The sequence below is a fragment of the Emys orbicularis genome, chromosome 16 (genome assembly GCF_028017835.1).
Source record: "Emys orbicularis isolate rEmyOrb1 chromosome 16, rEmyOrb1.hap1, whole genome shotgun sequence".
Taxonomy (NCBI): domain Eukaryota; kingdom Metazoa; phylum Chordata; order Testudines; family Emydidae; genus Emys; species Emys orbicularis.
This window is the reverse complement of record NC_088698.1, coordinates 23,310,563-23,331,507: the sequence shown is the minus strand read 5'-3', so window position 1 is coordinate 23,331,507 and position 20,945 is coordinate 23,310,563.

The window sequence follows — 20,945 nt, the reverse complement described above, 5'->3', positions numbered from 1 at the left end:
TAGCTGTAATATATGAGCAGTCCAGGGCCATGAGAATTTAGAGCTTACAATCTTCCTTATTTCACCTTTTCCGCCCACACCAGGAAAATTAATTCATGGGGAAGATGAGCTTCTTCTACCTTTTGGGTTTGCCTATACAGAGAAAAAAAGCAACCCGCAGCAGCAATTCTCAGAGCCCAGGTCAACTGACTCGGGCTTGTGCTATGGGGCTAAAAATAGCAGCCTAGCTGTTCGGGCTCAGGCTGGAGTCTGAGACCCACACCCCTCTCAGTGGGTTTCAGAGCCCGCGCTCCAGCCCAAGCCCAAATGTCTACACTGCTTTTTTACCCTGTAGTATGAGCCCCAGGCCTCCTAGTAGCTGGCCGAGGCTCTGAGACTCCCTGCGGAGGGTCTTTTTTTGACATAGCCTTTGAGACAAACATACTGTGCCATGTTGGTAAAATCTGAAAGGAGACAGTAGGATGGGAACTCAGCTGGCCGATCCAAATGTCGGTGCTAATTTTCACCTCTCCACCTTTTAGCCACAAGTGACCTACAAGAAACAGACTTGGCAACAAACAAAAAACCACCTCTTGCGCACTAAGGCCTCTATTCAGGACAGCACTTCAACACATGCTTAAACTTGACTTCAATGGGACTTAAGCAGGTGTCAACCTAAGCAAGTGCCAGTGTGCTGTGCTAATTAGGGATGCACTCCTGCGTTGGAGTCTGTGAATGGAAACGTTTCAACTCTCCTTATGAGGCGCTCTAATTAAAACCATCTTTGGTTAACAACTGCCATACTAATAAATGGTTTGGGGCTTCAAGTGTTTATCAGTAGCTGGGCGAGCTCATCCTATGATTGTGCTTTTGGTTTAACTGGTGCTACTAAGATCTTTAGAAGCCTACGTTATGGATAGGAACATTCTTGGGGCTAGACTGTGACTCGGACTGTATGTCAGAGCAAGGGAGTCAAAAGGAACAAGACCTCCCATGACACACCTTTGCAAGCAACTGGACCTTGAATCCAAGTGTGTAGTAGTAAGCAGGAGTTGCACACACCCACGAGCAGATCCTTGGCTCTACATGTCCTACATGCTGGACAGCTCAGCTGAGCCAGTGCAGGGGTGTTGTATTTGGCTGCTGAACAGGCCACAGCAAATTACCAGCCCTCTGGTGCAAGATGGTGTCACACTGTCTCCCCAGCTGCTCCTGGGGGTGTATAGCTTATGTACTGCTCCTTGCTCAGGGCTTTGCCTAAAGTCTCTTTCTAGATCTTGGTTATTTTTCTTCAACCAATCACGTCATTAGTAATCCTACAGGGCACCTGCCTTTCCAAACCGTCTAAGAGGAGACTCCTGATTAGAGATGACAATTCCTTGTCACTACAACTTCGGTTTCGTTCTGCGCTGAAGAGGAGTTGTGTGGGGTTAGGACACTGGCCTGTGATGCGGTAGAGCCAGGTTCAAGTCCTTGCTCTGCCTGATTCAGAGCAGAGGTTTTTCCATCCCTGATCGTGGTGAGCAGGGATATGAACCCAGGTCTCTCATGTTCCAGGCCAGTGCCCTAATTATCCCCAGCTATGGAGTGTTTCTCTGGTGGAAATAGATTGGCACAACTGGTTGAAACCTATTCAGATGTTTCTTTGGGAAGGGGGGCAAATTCCAATCCCTACCCTACCCCATTCCAGTCCTCACTCAGTCCCACCCTCCTGCAGGGACCATGGTTCTTCCTCAGCCAGGAAGTCTCCCCTCTAACTCACACAACACATGAACTGGTCTACCAGGAGACAAGTTCTTGGCATTCTACCACACAGACTCCCAATGTGCCGGGTTGGTGTTCCAACCAGCTCTAAAAAATTATGTCCATTCCACTCTGTGTGAATCTAAAAGATGATCCCGTTGTACTTTAAACAAGAGTAAAAGTTGGTCCTGGTATTCTTGGCCAAATTTTTTCTCCTCGGTAGTAGCTACAATTCAGTGGTCACATTTTATTATTAACACCAGACACACACAAGTCCTTTAGCATGAAAAGCAACATGTAAAAGCAAAATATTACTTTATACCTGAACAAAGGCTTGGTTGCTCAGAGCTCATTTCCTCCTCCTTTTGATCCCCACATTGAAGCCATCCAGACAAAAGTGGTGTAAGCTCCTAATCATTGCTGAGTGTAAACCAAGCGTGTGACATCAAACACACAATTAGGACTTCACCACAGCATCCAACAAAGAAAGCTGAGTGGTGGGGGAGAAAACTCTCATCTAAATATAAATAGCTGCAAAGAGAACACAAATACTACACAAGTCTATTTCAATGGAAAATTCTTCCTATATTTGCTCCATTGTGAAAATCCACTTTAAAAAAAAAATCAGAATATTAAGCATCAGCTGGTGTTATTTCTTCATAATCAACTATTCCTGCCATCTCCTTGGGATCACGTCATACAGGATCTGGGAGCTTCTGATTGGCTTATCCTGAAAGTTTTATTTATATTTTATTTTAAAATGCCCCTATCATTTAAAGATACTTTGAAGGTGTGCCAGCTTTTTTTTAATTTTACTTGTATTTGGGATATTGAAGGCTTTTTGCCATTAAGTATCGGTTTTTGCTAATGTGTAGTTAACAGCAAATGGAAAAGCTTTTAAACTGCTCTGAGGATTACATAGTTGTTTAATTGCTTGACTTTCTAATGGATGTAGAATTTAATATTCTGCACTTTTGCATTGCATACTAGAAGGAAAAAGGGAGGCCTTTAACTGCTCATACTAAAAACTGCAGTCAATCAAGTTTAAGCTCATTCATTAACAAGTGTTAATATATCTGTATGAGGAAATCAAAGACACACTGTTTACACTGCACAGGCCATTGTCTTCTAGCCAGAGCTGAACATCTAGAGTAAACTCTTACCTAAATTAGAGGAACAGAACTTTAGGGGCTGGATTTAAATCAGCTGATTTTATGTCCGAAGGCACTTACTTATAAGCAATGTCATGAGTAAAAAACAACCACCACCCTGTTAGATGTCCATACAAGCACTGAATTACCTCTGTTCCTAGCAAAGCTACTCAGCTAGATCCTTAGACTTGCATCATTCCATTGAAATTAATGGCTACTTTGAGTTACGCCAACTAAGACCCTATGTATCTAATATCCTCACTGGAAATTTTTGTTCAAATGGGTCCAGACTCAGAACTAGTATGGATCACATTGTGCCCTGTTTGCTCAGACTGATAATTACCTTCCTCCAAGTCATCTCATTGAAATGGAGTATTCATGAACAGGGCCTGTTCCACCTTGCGCCCCCACCCCAGCCCTGCGGCAGCTCCCCGCCCCCCCCCCTTCCTGAGGCGCCCCTCCTCGCGGCAGCTCCCCCCCCGGGGAGCTGTGCGGCAGCTCCCCACCCCAGCTCACCTCTGCTTCGCCTCCTCCCTGAGCACACCGCCCCCACTCTAATTTTCCTCCCCTCCCAGGCTTGCGGCGCCAAACAGTTGATTGGCGCCGCAAGCCTGGGAGGTGGGAGAAGTGGAGCGGCGGCTGCGCTGGGAGAGGGAGTCTGAGCCGTACATGTCAGCGCGCCGCCGGCAGCCCAGCCCAGGAACGCTGTAAAAAAAAATTGGGGGCACCGCTTTTTGGCGCCCCTAAATCTTGGCGCCCTAGGCAACCGCCTAGTTTGCCTTAATGGTAGCACTGGTCCTGTTCATGAATAGGAGGGACAGATAACAATAGTAGTCATACAGCCCTCCTCTCCCCCACCCCCACACACAGACAGGCAGATGCTGTAGAAACTCCCTCTTCCTTCAATCCTGCCTTGCAGTTCCGACTGCTATTCCAACAACCACCTCCACCTCAGTAAGTAATGGCACTACAGTCGGACACATTACATGGTGGTTTTGTGACCCAGGTAACATATCACCGCAGAAGGCAAGGCTAAAACACCCATGCACACTTCTGCCTCAGATGTAATCAAACCCAGGTCTCCAAAGGTAAAAGGTAACATGCTACCCCCGAGGGCCTTAGTCAAACATTTTTCCGTATGACACTGCAATCAAAAAATGGCAAATGTAAGGCCTGATCCTCCAAGGTGCGGTTGTTCCCAGCTGAGAGTGCTCATCACTAGAGTTGGTCAGGAGTTCTGCAACAAACCATTTTTTGTCAGAAAATGATGCCAAAACCAAAACTTTGTATTGGAAAGGGTCAGTTTTGAGTAATTTTTCAACTCAAAAACTTTTTTTAAGTTGTCAAAATGTTTCAATTGACATGTTCTAACTGAAAAATTCTGGTCTTCCAGTTTGAAACAACTTTTTGTTTCAAAATTTCATCTGTAGTATATTTTAAATTAAAAATGGTCAAAAACAAAAATGATTTGATTGACCGGAACCAATTTTTAAAAAATATTTGCGCTTTGTAAAAAATTTTGAGATGGATTTTTTGTCCTGATTCAGGGAAAAAAGTTACAAAATCTTGAAAATGTTCACAGGATGGGAAACTATTTTCCAGCTCAACACAGCACCTGCCAGGACTGAACCCACTGCTCTTTGAGGAAGGATTACCATGTTGTTCCTAATGAGTGTATCACACATTTCAATGCTGATTAACTTCCTGAGGGCCTGCTTCTTCTACCACCTTGTCAAAAAGTGCCTTACTCCTCAAGGAGTCCCACTGATATCCATCAGGACTATTCATGAAGTAAAGTGCCACTCAGCATAAATAAGAATGGCAGAATTAGGACCTAATTGAGATACAGAGAATAAGAGATCTCTGGAACAATTCTCTTCTGATGAACTTCCTTGAGGCTAAGAGTTTAGTTGACTGAAGTGGGGAGTGGGACCTATTAAGGCAGAACTGATTACAAAGGGACAGCAGCACGTTGACAAACAGTCACATTTAGAACCCTAAAATAAGGTTGCCAAGACACTATGATTTACTGAGGACAAGTAGCAAAAATAGCAGCCACACATTTTAAAATACTTCAAAGAGAAAATAAGAGACCAGATTAATTTTTGTTTCACCTTCACAGATCCAAAGAAAGATGGACACCCTCCTTCTTAAGGGCAATACACTTGCCACCTACTCAGTTCTGTTAACCTCCTCTCATTCCAGTTTCCCATATACCCAAGAAGAAGGCAAGCATTCAAGAATTTCAGTGCCCTTTGTGACACAGTCACAACCCAATCCATGCAATGCAGGAGACGCCATCGGATAATTTGGGCAAGTTCCCAGTTTATGTTACTGAGAATGTTATCCTACAGAAGAGCGTCAAGGTGAAACCTCTTTTCAAAGCCAGTCTGTAGGATGCTGACAGAATGCAGTATGTAGCGTACGGTCCCTTACAATATGTACTAACTACCTATGCTAAATAATCTGTTCCATCTTGCATTTTGCTATGAGACTGGGAGTTCCTTTCCCAGACATGAAGAAGAGCTGTGTGTGGCTCAAAAACTTGTCTGTCTCACCAACAGACGTGGGTCCAATAAAAGATATTACCTCACCCACCGTGTCTCTCTGACAGAATGCAGTGTCGCTCAACCAAGAATTTAATAGAGCAACTATTGCTTTGCTTTCTCATCCTCTTTTTACACTGTAAATAAAGTTATCTGGGATTTCAAGGCAGCTCTTCTACACTTTTCCCAGCACCAGCACAGTCAATAGAATAAAGGTGGGGTTCTGTATGCTTAGCTTTCTGTTGGCTCACGTGTGACTATCCATTGCTGGAGACAGGATATCAGATACATCAGATATCAGGCTGCTGGTCTGACAAAATATGGCAGTTATGCATAGCCAGCTGGGGGGCTGGATACACCTAGCAGATATGGTGTCCTTAGCCACACAGCAGCTACTATCCAAACCTACGAACAGCTGGGGTGATAGGGAGAGTTCTGGCCCTGCTGCTCACGTGGAGGGAAGAGACTCCCAATGTAACTCAGTGTATGATTTTGACCCAGGGCTATTGGCATAGCCTTTTTGCAGATTGCCAGCAGGGTGAGTGATGGTATCCGCCGTGTTTGTATTAAGGAATCAGTGAGAAATGTACACAAGAAAAACCGCCTAATACGACAACTTTTAAAAACCAAAAACTTAAATCAATACTGACATTTTTAATATCATTTGGAGTTAAAAAATAATAATAGCTTCATTGATGACAACGCTCCTCCTGAGCAATGCACAATAGCAAATAGAACATGACAACTCAGCAGCATCACCTCCTCACGAGCATGGCCTCAAACAGACTCACAGGGCTGTCTGACCCTGACAGCTACCCCACACCACTGGTCTCGGATTACAACCAGATCCGCCAAGTCTAACAGCCATCTTGAGTGCCACAGGGGAGAGGACAAAGCCAAGTACAGGACTATTTCTCACCTCATTCACAAAACAAGCACCCTTCACTTAAACACACCAGAAGAGCCTTGTGTGAGATGGAGTCTTGTGATCGAAGAGATGACGTTTAACCCACTGCAGGGACTTGCTATGGAGAACTGAAAGATCAGAATGACAGCGATATGGTTTCAATGGAAAACCTTCTGCTGTGCGCTCAAATGCAACTCTCCAGCCCAGCCCAAATGGTAGGAGATATGGCCTCATTGTTATTAATAACCAAAGATTCCTTTTTTTAGAGTCACGGTTCTTATAAGCATCATTCTTTAATGCTCTGACTACACGACAGCTGCGCATTGTGATTTATGGTACAGAACAAATACAGGCTCTAAGGAGCTTCATCTCACTGACTTCATGTAAACCCTTATATTCTAGCTGTGGAGGGAGGAGCTGCCTAACCTGACTAAAGGTATCGAAATCCGGCCCTAAGTTATGCACATAACCCTGGAAGAGATAACAGGCAAAGGATAAAGCCCGAGGAGCAGAAATACAAGCGAAAGAGAGCTTGATACAGATTTAGGTTCCATGCATGTTATTGGTTCTTCCTCTTTTTTTTTTTTAGCCTTCTTATTGACATCTAGACAATGGTTACAGGAGAGCTGTGAGAGATCTACCCATAATTCCACTGCTCAGATGAGGTGACAGGGAGCACGATGGCTTTAATGGATAAAATACCACCACCAGGCTCAGCTTGGCAATTCCACATGTTTAATTATTCACTTGGGCAAACTTTAGTTAAGTCTTTGAGCAATGTGAGCAGCTCATCCACGGACGTGGCGTACAAAAGTGTGGAGCCTCCCAGGAAACCAGATCGTATCCCTTTGAGGGGAAGCAGCACGTCAGCTAGTTGAGTACCAATGGCAGCTCAACACCACCATAGGCCAAGCACCACTCGTAGCTGAACTATCACAAATAGAGGTGACCAGGATTAAGAATCTGTATTCTGGGATTCCAAAGTAATTTGTCAGGTGCAACTAAATAAACCAGTTTCGGGAAAACGGAGACCAGATTTGAACAGAGTGTGTGAGAATTTCTCTAGTTACCAGTAAAACTGCCTTGATTTCCTTTAATGAGATGGGATTCTTTCAGCAGACAGCACAGGAATTAAACTTAGATGAGAAGTACTACAGTGTAAAATCCTGAACCGCTAAATGAACCATCTAATCACATCTGTTAACAATACAAGATACTTATTCTAGCCTGCTAGACAGTATTATTCAGTAGGTGCTACCTAGATATTTTCCACTCAGTTGAGCAAAACATCAAAGGGATCCGACAGCTGAGAGATTCCATCTTGTACACGTACTGTAACTTAGCTTTGTAAAGCACAAAGCATCTAGTGAAATGTGCGGAGAAGAAAATTAAATGAGTCTTTTGACTACTGGCTAGTTAAAATACATTCCCCTTAGCTATTATAAATTGGCTTATGCCATAAGCAACCTGCATGGCTACTCCCACCGCAGTCCATCTCCAAAGTCATTACATAAAGCAACCTCGCAACCAATGCTTTCAACGACAAAAAGCTATGAATGATTAAACATAAACCATCCTGATGGTGTGACACTCTCTGAGGCAAAGGATGCTCAAAATAAACGCAGACATTGCAACTTTAACTCATGCTTTTGTGGCAGACGAAAGACAACAAGGACAGCTAAACTCTGTAAAGAGGCATTGTGGGTTTCCATATTTGTTGTCCATCAATGACTTCCATAGCCAGTTTGCTCAATGGATGGTTTGATCTAACTGCCAACTCTACAGACACACCCTGGTCTCTGAGAACTAAGTTTATGCAGATCAGTGTTTGCCCTCAGGAATATTTGTGCAGCACAGTTGCCCCCAAATAATTTGGGCCTCCTTGCAACTCTCTTTGCCTCCAGTGTGTGTGTTGGACCAAACCCCAGCACTTGGTTAGCAATTCTGCCTATTGATGCTGGTGATTCTGTTCATGAATTGAATCCAGCTCACTCTGCTACTCGATTGCAGAACTAACATAGCTAATGGGAGTTAAAAAAAATCAGTAGAGTAAGTGTCTATGAGTTGAGGGATCAGACCCTTAAAAGCGTGCTTGCTGAAGCACTCATTCAAAATGTTGAATTTTTAACTCTACAATGCAATGAAGTAGAGCAGCAGTTCTCAAACTTCATTGCACCGTGACCCCCTTCTGACAACAAAAATTACTACATGACCCCAGGAGATGGGACCGAAGTCTGAACCTGCCCGAGCCCCGCCACCCTGAGTGGGGAGGCCAAAGCCCAAAGGATTCAGTCCTGGGCGCGGGGCCTGTAATCTGAGCCCTGCCATCCAGGGATGAAGCCCTCAGGGGTCCTTTGGGGTCGTGACCCACAGTTTGAGAATTGCTGAAGTAGAGGACTTGTTCTAATGCAGCAGATCATTTAAACCATTCTTTACGGGGGCTATTGTCTCAGTAGAACTTACCAGCTCCTTCAGATGTGGTTGTGTGTTAATCCTTTTTGAAATTTTCCTGGAATAAAATGAGCACGTATGGACTCCCACCTTCACCGGGAAAACAGTCAATGGCTTGTTTTCATTTGATTCCTGCTATAAACTTAGTCACCATTCCATCCACAACATGAAGAAGCTACTGGGGCTTGCAAAAATTCCAGAACCAAGCTCTCTCTAAGGACTGCAACGAAATGTTGTCAGATTTATAGTACCCCAAATTAATTCTGTTTCCTCCGTGGGCCTGATCAAAACAACTCTGAACTCAGTGGAAGCCCTGTATCATTTATTTGCTGGAAACCAGAGAATAGCCTGCTACAGACAAGAATCTCTTCTTCTTGGTTATTCCCTCTTCAAAGCTCAGGAGGACCAAACTACAAGAAATCTTGCTTGCATTGCCTTTGTAAAGGATACAAAAGAATAATTAATTCCCATGACCAAACTTTAGAAATGGCATAAACAATTCTATTTGAGCCAGAAGTTAATTATGGTACAGCGGCTGTCAAAAATTCAGCTCAAGTGCCTGCTTCCTAAATTGAAGGTTGAGTATCCAAATTGAAATGCCATTTTTATTAGTTGTTGACACTCGGGGAAATAGCCTTCTCTAGCAGCATGGATGCATCAGCTCCCATTAGCACTAATGGGAATTGGGCACCTACATCAAGTGGAGACTATATACACGTTGGTAACACACGTCGTGTGACTGTAGACTACATCTGTTCTATGGTGGTTTAAGATGAATCATTGTAACATGACATGCTTGACAGCATCACCTAAAATAGCCATAGACCACAGACAATCCGGTCTCCGGTTCCTACTCTGAGGATGGAGGGGTGTCTGCACCAGCCCTATGCCAGTGAGTTGTTTACATCCCCCTCCAAGCAGCTCAACTGTGCTAGCCAGCAAGTTCTCTTGGATGCTTACCTGGCCCCTAGGACCACAGCTCTGAGCACCTCACAGCCTTTAATGTATTAATCCTCACTACACCTCTGGCAGGTAGGGCAGAGTTGTTATCCCCATTCTGCAGATGGGGAACTGAGGCACAGAGACTAAATGACTTGCCCAAGGACACACAGGAAGTCTGAGGCAGAGTAAAGAATCGATTTGGGGTCTCAAATCCCAGGCTAGCAGTCTAACCATGAGGCCGTCCTTCCTCTTGGATGGGAAAGGAGGAAGCAGGCAGGCCCTGCCTGTCCCTTTCTCACTCCTCTGTGAGGGAGGCGGAGCAGCAGCCCCTCCCAGGCTCTTCTCCCTCTAGTGCTGTGACCTGCGATACAGGCAGGCAGCACACAGGGTGGAGTAAGGTGGTGCATTATGCCCTCATGATTCCTGTGCAGCCACGGACAGTGGGTTACAATCTGCCCATGTTCTCATGTTTTGTGCCTTGTTTCCTCTGCTTGGATAGTGAAACTGGAAAAACAAATCTGGGTTTTGCATTTGTTTAGATTTCATGTCAAATGCCGATTCCCCCCCTCCCCCCTTTGAATTTTACCCAGTAGAAGTTTGGGATAGAATATAAAAAAACAAAAGTGCAAGAAATGAAAGTGCCCCAAATGGTTATTAACAGCATAATGGTTCCCATCCAAAGCCCACTAAGAGATTTCCAATGACCTCAGCCTGCTTTGAATGACCCCCCCCACACACCTCTTCGTCAGGAAGCATTACAGGAGCACAGGGCCTGCATTATCTTTAAAATGAGGCCTTGTTTTCTCCCTTTCCAAATCGGCGTCTCTTCCCTCCCCTCCCTCCCTCCCTCAGCAAACCCAGCAGTTGTCTCTCCACAATATGACAGCAGAGCTTCACTAGTGAAAGATGGAACCAGTTATTTAAAAAAAAAAAAAAACCCACACACAAACCTCTGAAAAAACTGAAACCAGATCCCACCACCCCCACGAGTTCAGATGACTAATGCGATTGGGCGGCAACATCACAGCTGAAAGCAAAGATGGAGCCCCACAGCGAAGGGTGAGGGCATCCCACGCTAGCTACCCTGGTTTATTCCGAACCCAGGTTGGGTGATGTAATGCTTAATTTTCCGAGGCTCTGCATTTACGTGCAGCTGCTTTAGCACGTTAACGCTCCTCTTTATAGTTTATCTTCTGCTTCAGAACAACATCTTCGGCCTTATTTTGCATGTTGGGCATACACGTTATTTTGCAAATGCAAGACACCGGTTACCTAAATTAGATTCATTCTGGCATTCCTGCCGTGACCAGCAGCTGTAGGAGACTAGTCCAGACTAAACTGTCAACTCATTGGGGCGCATACGGTGTCTTCCTGTAGGTTTGTAATGCACCTAGAGCAACAGGGTCCTGATCGTGATTGGACCATTTGGCACTACCATGCTAGAAATAAATGATGATGATAATACTGGCTTCATGTCTAGTTTAAAGCTTGGGCATTGAATGGATCTTACTCGTTTTCAAGTCAATGGGAGCTTTGCTGTTTGCTTAGGTGGGAGTAGAAGCAATTCATTGTTTTAAGCAACAGCAGAGTGAAGGAACACAGAGTTCTACATTCCCCTTCAGCACAGGACAGTCTTCCTCTGGATCTACACAAATGGGACATCACATCCCACAAGACCAAGTCCACTGTCTGGTACTGAACAAAAGTGAGCATATTATGTCTTTTGTTATAATCCTGAAGTGCCTTCCATTATTGATCTGGCATTCCTGGCAGCAATCTATCAACAGGAAATTGAGTTAAATCCTTTCAGCTGAAAAGAAGGGTTACTAATTAGCTGACATCTTCAAATAGCTCTCAAACTGAATTAATTCTTGCACTGAAGATTCCATGTTTTATTAATGTTGCCGTCCAATCTGGTATAAAGGCAGTGTGTAATGAGAGTTTACACATTTACCATTGATTGCAATATCAGATGCTGACAGCTCACGGGTGCATCTTGGATAATAGCACCAGAAGTAAATAGATAACATATTAAAACGCAGAGTTCCAAGCAGCAGCAGTCTATGAAGAATGTAGCATACAATGGCCTGAACTCAGTTCCCCCTGTTCAGGGAACAGATGGCAATAAGAACTGATTTTGAGTAGTTATGTATAATCCCCTCTAAGTGGTTGTCAGAATACACTGCCGTTGCTATGTACTGTACATAGAGCAAATGGTAATTTTCTATAGACTTTTATAAATGCCATTGTAAAAAAAAAAAAAAAAACCCTCTCTCACCTCTGGAGCGGTTTCAGATGAAAAACACTGCAGCGTCACGGTAGAGAGGCCACTGGTAAAATCAGAATAGGAGAACACTCGCTGGGCTTTGATGTCCTATTGTTTATAGGACAGAAGCAGGAGGGGAAAAGTGATTGTTTATGAGAGACAAAAGGGAACCTGCCTTTAAGACAGAGGTATCAGGTGAGATGCACTTATTCTGTGTAGCCCAGCTGGTTTTAAAATTGGTCTTGCCTATGCTACTGCTGATTTAATTCCCAAGCCCATTAAAAAAAAAAAAAAAAGTGTTAGTACATAAGTGGCTATGTTTCTGCCCCTATAGAATACAGGACCGGGAATGGGTCAAAAGCAAAGCCGCAAAACGGACGAGTAACAATCACTCTCATTCTTGGTGCAACTGGAATGCGCTGAAAAGACTTTTTAGGGCGCCCATTTACTGTTTTCTAAAAAGTGCCACCATTCTCAGGGCTCATGCATTCTGTGCATTATACTGACTGTACTGGCTAATTCCTATGTGTGTCACTGCCCACTAGTGACAGGAACAACAACTGCCCAATTACATGTACTAATACCGCTACAACTAGTGGAAAGTCATCTGGAGCTCAACTGGTAGGTGCCCTTTTTTCTGGAGCAAGACTTGAATTCCATCCCTATGTGAAGCCTTGAATGGCTACACTGTGCAGAACAGGAAAGTTCTAGGTGGGCATGAATGGGTTTCCATTGCAGGGGCTGGTAATACAAGGATTTCAATATTGTCCCACTTTAGGGTGACCAGACAGCAAATGTGAAAAATCGTGATGGTGGTGGGAGGTAATAGGAACCTATATAAGAAAAAAAGACCCAAAAATCAGGACTGTCCCTATAAAATCGGGACATCTGGGTCACCCTATCCCACTTCTGTATAGAACTGGCCAGTCCTTAACCCCAGGGCTGGCTCCAGGCACCAGCTAAGGAAGCAGGTGCTTGGGGTGGCCAATACAAAGGGGCGGCACGTCCAGATCTTTGGCGGGAATTCAGCGACGGGTCCCTCAGTCCCTCTCTTCCTCTTTGAGAGGGAGTGAAGGACCCGCCACCGAAGAATGGAGCGGTGTGATTGAGCTGCCACCGAAGTGCCGCCGATCGGCTTTTTTTTCCCCTTCTCTTTTCTTTTCGCTGCTTGGGGCGTCAGAAAACCTGGAGCCAGCCCAGCTTAACCCTCTCCCTTCTCCAGCCTTTATAACATGCGGTGACATTGGCGCAAGAGAGCAACAGGAAGAGAATCAGCACCTTTCTAGGAAAAGAGGTTAGTAAATCATGTTTTATAGCTGAAAGAGGCTTTCATATTAATGAAATAGATTTGTAATACAAACCTAATCTGGATAACCTAGTTAATCCTTTGCCATCCTAATTCATGAATTTATAATACAAATTCTCAAAGGTCTGATAAAAGCGGCAGGCAAATGTAATTCCCTTTTCAGATGTATCAAAATCATATACGTGGATTTTGTCACAAATAAAAGTACAATACACCCAATTGCTTAGATAGAGCTTGAAGCTAAAAAGTACAACGTTTCTCCTCTGGGCATCTTCCATATTTTTAATATATTTTTGCCAATGAAATACAACAGGAAGATTAAATAGGATGCTGAGTTAGTAGGCAATTCATACTACCATTAATAGTACTTTCCATTTATATGTAGCCTTCTCAACAGAGGATCAGAAAGCATTAAACAAACCTCACACTATCCCTACAAAGCAGATAAAGATAATAGTTTTCCCCTTCTGAAAAAAAAAAATATTGTTGGGCTGACAAGCAAGCCTGAGAATCCATGCATGGGATCATAGCATGTGATATGGCCCAGGGTCTACAGACAAAACACCACACAGACAAGAAATGAACCTCTAATTCCACTAATCTTATCCATGTGTTTCCTCTACTGTAATCCAGACTTAATTGCAAGACGCTCCCCTCTTTCCAGCTTCTATTGCAACCACGCTGTCAAAGCCACCATCCCTGTTGCTGTTATTTAAAAAAAAAAAAAGTCCTTCCAAGTACAAATAAAAGAAGCAATATTGTTCTCCTATGTTCCCAAAGAAAAAAAAAGTATTTTTTAAAAGTAGTCAAAGGGTTCTTCCTTTATTTTCTTTGAAAAGTTAATCACTCCAAGGCTACAGTATTTCACTTTGTTTCTTATATTCCCTTGCTTCTGCCGTAAGGCAATATTGTCATGCACCAACAGAGGTTGTCACAGCTTGCAAAGACCTTTTTTTGTTGTTCTTGCTACACTGCCGATACAAATAATACTTCAATAGTTTTCTCAGCCAGCACCAATGTAGAAGTTGGCTCATTTAAACAATCTTGAATTATATCCAATTTGGCCGCAAGGCTGGATTTTTCATGATATTAGAGTACTGTTAAAGACTGATTTTGCTCTGTAGCTCTCTATTTTCTTCTAGTTCTTTCTAGCGTCTGCCTCACTCGGGGTGTTACCAGATTTAGCTGCAGAAAGCATCATACCCAATTGATCCTTCGTGGTTGGTTGGGGTCCTGTTGTGTTATCAGATGTAATTCGCCTAGTGAAATTAAAAGAAGCGTTTAAAAAACAGTTGAAAAGAAATACTTTCCCCCCTTTTTGAAAAATACACAATTAGCCAGAGGAACTCAGTGCCTCATGATAGGGAGGTCAGGAATTTAGCAGGATTCAAATACGGGTTACCTATTAATATAAAGAATGTATTGGATGCAAGTTTATAAAGGGACATAACCCTCCATAACTCAAGGCAACAGTCACCATTTATTGCCCATGGACAGTGTGTAAGAAAGCTGAATGCATCCAATTCTGTAAACTCATTTGTTTGGAATCCGTTTTTGGTCCTACCTCATAGCAGACAAACAGCTAGACCTCTTGGATGAAATCCTAGCCCCACTGAAGTCAATGGCAAAACCCTCATTGGATTTCAGTGGGACCAAAATTTCACCCCATATTTAAAGATGCAGCTCACAGAGAATAATCACAAGTACATAAGCTACAGATATTAAATTCAAAATATTTTAATGAAATTATCCTAATACGCAAATATGAAAAAAAGGAACAACAAATTTAAAAATACGCAGAGCCATGACCTCCTTTCCTTGGGGCAACAAACCGTCATCATATTTCTAGAAATATCTAATCTAATGTTTGGTTGGTTACAGCTGTTCTCAGATATCTAGCCCTAGCATCTTCCAGGGGTTCTCAACCTTTCCAGACTACTGTACCCTTTTCAGGAATCTGATTTATCTTATGTACCCAAGTTACACCTCACTTAAAAACTGCAGGGCTGGTGTTAGACTTGCTGGGGCCCAGGGTCCAAGCCCAAGCCCCATCGCCCGGGGCCAAAGCTCTAGGTGCACTGATCTAAGCAACCATCTGGCAAGCGTCCTATTCTTCCACCACTGGCAGTGGCATCCACTTGCTTTTTCCAACCTTGTAGTGATAAGACTGACCTAACCATCTCATTCACACGCTACAAAGTAGTTATCAGAGCTAAGAATGACTTGGCCAGACACTGGCAGAAGCTCTAATAGGACACAATGGTATTTTCCAATCCCTCTTGCCATTTTTTTTTAATAGAAAATGCCAAAAGCACATAAGCTCTTGTTGAATCTGAGTTACTTCTATGCTAACAATGAAATGAATATTTTAAGACAGACTGTTTCTTGATGGCTGGCCAGAAAAAATAAATTGCACACCAAGATTTTCCAAGAATAATTTGCAACTATGGTACTCCTCTGCATTTGTTCATACAGTGAGGAGCGCCTCAGCTGGTGTAAAGTGAAATTGAAATCAGAGGCACTACATCAACCAGACACAGATCCGGCCCCCTCCTTTTATTGCCGCCAATAAGAAGAGCTGCACTGGACTCCAGCTTCTCCGGATGGCCCCTGGTCTCTGCCATTCTCTAGCTTTCTAGTAACTTCTCTGTGTATTCTGTTGCATTGCCTCAGACTGTTCTGACCTGGAGTTAGCCAACTGAGGGGAAATGCTAGTAAGACAAGGCAGTTTGTAGGTTTCACACAAGTTAGGGACTATCGGAAAGGCAAAGTTGCTGCTCCTAAGTCACTTAAGTGCTTTAACACAAAACAAAACCATCCCATATCACTTGCCCACAGTCACACAGGACTGGGTCTGTGCTGGAGTAGATGTTGAACCACAGATCTTTTAAACCCCCAGCACTGTGTCTTAACCACAAGACCAACCTGCCTCTCCTTAACAGGCAGGACATTTGTACATATAAACCAGTGTAAAATATTTTTTGAGGCTACAGCACAAGTTGAAGTGAGTGCTTCTTGTAGCTATCTGTGAGAAATTCGGCCCTGTCTTCTCCACTGGGAGCTGTAACCAAGTAAACAGGCTAAGAATTTAATCTATCGTTATTTTTTTCCCTCTCTCTCATGCTTCCTTTAGAATCACAGAATAGTTGTATTTTATATCATCACCACAGTTTTCCAGCAGAATTATAAGAGAAAACATTGGGTTGATTGCAAGTTGCTGCCGGAGGTGAACACCTGAACCATAAGCATAAAAGTAGTTTATGACTCTAAAAATTGTATCCTTCACAGGGCCTTGCAGAGGTGCAGCTTATTCCACTTTATCATCATTTTTGCCCCAAAAGCTTTGTGCCAACAAAAAAAAAATGTGTTTGTTGGCTCTATTTTGCATATCAGAAGCGGATATGAATAATCCAAACCAATAAAATCTGCTTCCAGGGTCCATGACCTATTCTCTCCCCTTCTAACACAATCTTCACTCCACTAATAGACACATCCCCTCCTCTCCATCTTCTAGATAGCCTTCTCAGAGTTAATCCAGTGGGCCTCCCACCTCTCAGTCTTCCTGTGGTCTGCTTCCATTCTCTATCATTCCAGTCTCCTTTTCAGAAGAACAATTATTTCCTTCCCCACCCAGTCCTACGGCAAACCCCAGCCCCACCCCCTCTCTTTTGGTGAATTAGGACCCACTACCCCTCCTTTGGGTTCTTTGAAAAGATCTGGGGCCCAAAGTACACCACAATATTGTGACACCTCTCTCTAGATTCCTGACTATCTTTTGAACGGTTGTCACCCTCTTATTCTCTGGATGTGGATGGGAGTCAATGAGGTGCCACTAGCTATAGAAAGGGGCATAAGGATGCTACAACACCGTTGCACATGTAAGAAGGGCCTCTACTCTGGCTAAGGACAGAGCTCAATCCCTTGGCAGAAAGATTTGCACGGTCAAAGGTAAGACCATGTGGGGGGGAGGGGAGTTTGTTGGGCGTCGTAATTTATATTTCTGTGCCTTGGCAGTAAAACTACGTCAGATTTACAGACAAACAATGGCACGTACAGTGAGGGATGCAAAAGGATTCTTTCAGGGGAATGAGGAGGTCATTTAGAGAATATTAAAACCTGACCAGAACTTCTCCTGTACACGGCAGCTCCAAGAAAGGCCAGTGTATGGCTATTGTTACACAGGAGCGGCTGGAGAGCCAGACCTTCCACCAAAACTCTAGCTCCACGTTGGTGCCAAACTCCTAGTGGCTCAGGAAGATCTCTGTGAAATGTAGTAAAGAAACTTTAACATCACGGATGAGGGGTTGTTCTGTTTCCCCACATTCTCTTTGCAACAGGAAATATCCTTTTAAAAGGAGGCCATTGGGTCAGATAGAGTGTGATTAGCCTTGGTGCCTTTTAAGAGAACAGTGCATGAGAACTGTTTTCGTACCAACTCCCCTAATGCAGCAACACCGATCTGGCACTAACTCATTTTAATATGATTTCAAGCCATCAGCATATCAGCTTGGTAATTCAATACAGAGCTTGTAAGGCAGCCGCCTGTGTAAAATAATCACTTAATTACAACACTGTAGCAATATTTTGTTACGTTGTTAAATGACACAGCATTTAAACAGGGAGAGGCAGCTCAATATATAGATTGCTTTCTTCATGTTGGCCTCCTTCAGACTACTCCCGGTTATAATCCCTTCGTTAGAGTAGAATGGCGCTAATTCCAAATGGAAAACATGCACCTTCCCTGAAATACAAAGCGGGCCACGGTTAACATGACAAGGTTTTTCTCCCTTCCTTCCCTCCAGCGTGTGTATGTAAACATACCACCACACAATTTTCATGACTTTTTACTCCAGTCTTTTCCCGCCTTCATCTCTGACCAGCTATCTCCAAAAGGAGCAAGGCACCTACCAAAGCAGAAAAGTCAGGCTAGTAGGTATGCCTTGTCAGATCTGTCCCTGGGAGACATCCTGTTCCTCCAGTATTGTGCCAATAAGGTTTGTTCCATGACAATAAAATGTCTCCCTAGGCTGGGTTAGTTCAGGATCCTGAAAATTCCCTTCTTAATTCCTCGCTCTTCTATAGAGATTCCTATCAGTTGACTGCCAAGCACCGTACAATGGAAGTAAGTATCATTATTCCCATGCTTATGCTTTCGTTTCTCCATCATTGAGGGGTGATATGATTTGCCTGAGGTGACCCAACAGGCCAACGGCAGAGATGGGCCTAAAATCCAGAGCTCTTGAGTCCCCGGCCACTGTGAATCCACTGAGCCACAACACCTCCCTTTACCCACCTTCTCTTTTTAAATCTCATATTGCAAGTGGATCGTCTAGCCAACAATTACCCAGTGGCACAAACTCTTATACTATCCGTCAGCAATCATTATTAGTTGATCTGAGGCTCATCTTTCCTCTCCCTTGCCCCGATACCACTCAGTGGGAGAAGTCCATGAAGTAATATGCTCCTAAATCAGAATAACCAGATTCTGGCACCTGCTAGTTAGCCCTTGGACTATACTTAACAATTCCTTCTCCCTCCTTGGTATTCATCCTTTCAAATACTCTTTCTTCTGGGAGGCTAAACTAAGGTGTGCCACATGCAGCAGCAACTTAAAGTTGTCCCTGTTGGTTTCCAGCATGTACCACAAAAGTAGTAGTCCTCTCATGGTGTAATTTCCTTTCCTTCCATTTGCCATTGTGGAGCTCCAGCCTGTTGTAAATCATGTTAAAAGTGCTTGCTTTCTAATAGTTCTTTTATTGGCTAATGCATTTTATTTGGCACTCGTTACCTTGGTGGGAATTTCTTCTTCCAGTAATTTACTGTATGTGACACAGTCCTCTAAGCATTAGTCAAACTGAGCTAACACAGTTAAACAGTAGATTTACTCTCCACGCCTTGGCTTGAAAAGTTCTGTGCATGCTTGTGTTAGGAAAGCCTCGGAGTGCCCCCCTCCGCAAAGAGCTTGCCTGCTACTCGACTTGTTGTGTCAGTGTTGTCTAGGGCAGTAGCAGGGTTCTATGGGATTTACTCTTCGTTTTGCCACTGACTTCCTATGCAACCTTGGGCAAGTCCTTTACCCAGGCAGTGCCTCATTTTACCCACCTGCTATATGAAAATAATTCTTACCTACCTCACCGAGTGTTGAAACTTAATGAGCCCTATGATGCCGTCAGGATTTAGACACAATTCCTCAATGATTTCTACAGGGAAATCTTAGAAACTTCTGATACAAGATGCCCTTTTATTTGTAAAATGATTTACATGTCATATGGAGCATACGAAGCATTTCCAACCATCCCATAGTTTTGGGGATGTTACATTCTTAACAAAGCTAGCTTAAATTTGGCCACACTGTCCATTTATTACAAACATTTACAAATAATAATTCCTGTGATCATACTAATAGGGATCGGAGCACTACAAGCCTCTAAAAGATTTCTCCTGGTTTATATCTGTTCCACCTAGTCAGAGGCATTACCCATGGTTTGCCAGAAGATAGCAGGTTAGTGATTATTTTGCATCTCATTGGCATCTGGCCAAGGATGCCCAAGGAGCAGCAGTGGGTGAGACATCAAAACAGCTTTTTCTAATTGTATTTGGGTAAGAGGTTGCAACCCTTTCTCTAGCAAGAGACCTCACCACAGTTCTTCATGGTTTTGGCATTGTCTGCATAAGAACCTTGCACGGGTTTAATTTAAATTGGTTTTTGAAGCAATTTACTTAAACCGGTTCAAATTTTTGTGCAGACACTCTGGTATAAGAGTGACTTATTTTGGTCTAAGCTTAAACAGCTTCCTCAGTTTCAGCTAAACCAAAATAACGCAGGGTTTAAACTGAAATAGGACTGTCCACACAGGAGTTGGCCCTAGTTTAATCACTTTGGTTTAACCCATACAATTTCATGTAGGGTACGTCTTCACTACCCGCCGTATCGGCGGGTAGCAATCGATTTATCCGGGATCGATATATCGCGTCTCGTTAAGACGCGATATATCGATCCCCGAACGCGCTCACCGTCGATTCCGGTACTCCACCAGAGCGAGCGGCGGTAGCGCAGTCGACGGGGGAGCTGCGGCTGTCGATCCCGCACCGTGTGGACCCCAGGTAATTCGATCCAAGATACTTCGACTTCAGCTACGCTATTCGCGTACCTGAAGTTGCGTATCTTGGATCGATTCCCCCCACCCCAGTGTAGACCAGCCCATAGACAAAGCCTCTGTCACCTCACCATTGTGATGTTCATATGATGTGATGCACTTAGAGAGATCCTTGTAGATCACTTGAAAGCTTCAGCTAGGGCTTACTCCATCTTCTATTCAAGTCAATGGGATTCAACCAATTCACAAACTCAGAGGATACGGGATCAATCCCCTAATGCAGAAAATAGCAGTCCACTTTATAGTGCTTAGCTGTGTGAACTGAATTGAGATTATACTTGTGATCCACCTGCAGTACTGGTGTACTCTCTGCTTCTGAGTGAAATTCAAGGAGTAGATGTCAGTGAACTAACCCTTGCATGACCTGAGGCAGTACTACTTAAGAAATTATCATGCTTTTTTGAGTACCCTTAAAACAGCTGATATCAGATTACATGATTTTGTAGCAATTCCCTTGAATTATGGGAGGAGAGGTCTTGACCCATCAAGTGAAATTT